The sequence below is a fragment of the Etheostoma spectabile genome, chromosome 10, assembly GCF_008692095.1.
Source record: "Etheostoma spectabile isolate EspeVRDwgs_2016 chromosome 10, UIUC_Espe_1.0, whole genome shotgun sequence".
Classification (NCBI taxonomy): domain Eukaryota; kingdom Metazoa; phylum Chordata; class Actinopteri; order Perciformes; family Percidae; genus Etheostoma; species Etheostoma spectabile.
Window position 1 is genome coordinate 28,991,302 of NC_045742.1, and position 2,381 is coordinate 28,993,682.

The window sequence follows — 2,381 nt, forward strand, 5'->3', positions numbered from 1 at the left end:
CTCAACTGGCCGCGCTGCGTTCTGTGATAGTCACAGCGCCCCCCCGCCTACAAACACGCTCGGCTCAATCACATACACACAGAAGACGGAGAACTGCGCTCCCTCGGCCTCTCTCTCTCTCTCGCTCTCCCACTCCGTCAGTCAATCAGGTCCGCGGGTCTGTTCCGCGAAAGTTTTGTTTTTAACTTTGGTTTGTAGTACTTACATAGTAACCAGTAGATTTCTGGTGAACGTGGGGTTTGTAGTACTTACATAGTAACCAGTAGATTTCTGGTGAACGTGGGTTTCAGACACGCTGCTTGGTTGAAATGCAACTCCCGTTGCGTCTCTGCCATTAGAGATTTTTTTTTTTTAACTGTCAGCTGCCCCCCTCTTGTCTCTTTCTCTCTCTCTCTCTCTGTGTCTCTCTCTTACTGGGCCCTGCCCAGTCCGAGTACGGATACGGATACAGATAATTCATATAGTTAACAGATACAGATACAGATAATGCTGTACTCGCTCATCCCTAATTGCAGGTTTTGTACATGGGCAAACTGAGCCTCCACCAGCGGCATCCACCACCACCGCCATTCTGACTTTCTGTGTGCAGTCGTTTGTTGTTTTCTCCTCGGCTACCTACCAATGTGGCAGGTAGATTTACAGTGTTACCCACCAATTGCTAAATTTACACGCATCTGGCGCGTGGTCAGGTGATAATTTCAGGCCCTGCTGCCGTTCATTACCGTGCTTTGGATGTGACATTACAGCTAGCTATGTTTTGCTTTTCACGTTTCTTCTATTGACATGGGATATCCGTACATGACACTTCAGTTCTGTCTCTGCTTTGTATAATGCTTTCAATGGCAAACAGTAGAGCTGCAATGTGGCTGCAGGCGTCTGCTGCATCAGCATCAGGACTTGTTTCTGATAGATCATGCTGCATGATGTTTTGGAGATGATCACAAACAAAATAGTGATAAGCCTCTAGACTTATAGGTTCACAACAAATTTCCTGTACAAGGGCCTGGAGTGTAAATCAGGTAGTTAAAATGTTCAAGATACTGAGCAGGGGGCAATTTATCAGCATCAGCAGCATACCAGCCATCATCTAGATTGTATGGATCTGGCAAAGACAGAGTCTGATCTTCAAATGAGAGCCTAATGTACCTAATGGAATCAGATTTGTCCAACTGAAGAAGATATGCAGAAAGGTTAGACATATTCCATGTGAAAACCTTCTGTCTCTTCCTCAGTCTCTGAAAGCAACTGGCTGCCTTCTTTCTGTCTGGACTGGATGTTCCTGTCTGGCTTTGGGCTCCCTCTCATTGCAGTCACTTCTCTACTCTGTTCAATTGCAGCGTGACTCAAAGAATGAGCAAAGAACCAATATTAAAACCGCCAAGAGGAAATCTACTAAAATCCCCTAAATTACATGATTCATCCAACGTTTATCTTTCTGCTGGCAACCCTGCTTGCTCTTCAACTGTTTTGTGTATTCTCAAAACTGTCCATCTACAAAATCATAGCAGAGCATAATTATCTTCAGCTGGTGATATTTGAGACTATTATTGGTAAACTTAAGATTTCTTTTGAAGATCAGACTCATTGCCAGTTACCGCCTACAGTCAAAGTGTTATACAAGGAAGACACAGAACTTCTAGTGTCATGTACAGTAGGCTACTGATCAAATGTAAAAAGCAAAACATATTTATAAGGCTACTGCTGATGGATGGATGATTGATGTGTGTACTACATTGGATTCATCACCACCGCGAGTTTACTTTGAGTGAATGCCGCAATCTCCCAATCTGGGGACCCCCAGAAATGACACCCCAGGTTGAGAACCACTGATTTATAAAAAATAATATATCTTTATTGTCATTGTATCATTCAAACCAAAATTAATTTGTAGTGTTGCTAGTTAAAATACATTAATTCATACATTTCACACAATAAAAATGAATAAATGTACATTAATAGTTGTCCCCATTAACACTATTAACATTCAACCTTTATGTTAAGTCACTTCAGAGTTTTTAAAGCTGTGGGGAAATCTATGTAATTCTATGAAAAATCAGATATTCAGCACGCTTGAATAGTCCGAATAAAAATTATCCTGTTTCATAACCACATTTTCAGACGCTGCTCGACTGTGAATCTTTTTCCTGACAATGACAATAACAGAACGTTGATAATTCAGCAGAGTCTGACCCAGCGACAAGTCCAAGATGTCCAACTGTGAAAACACAAAGCCACATTAGTATTCACACATCACACTTTGTATGTAGATATGTTCCGATACCAGTATCTCAAATCCAACATCCCGTAATTCCAAATTTTTTCATAGCTGTAATTTGTGGCATCTAAACATGAGTATAATGGCGTTTTTCCACTGCTGGTAA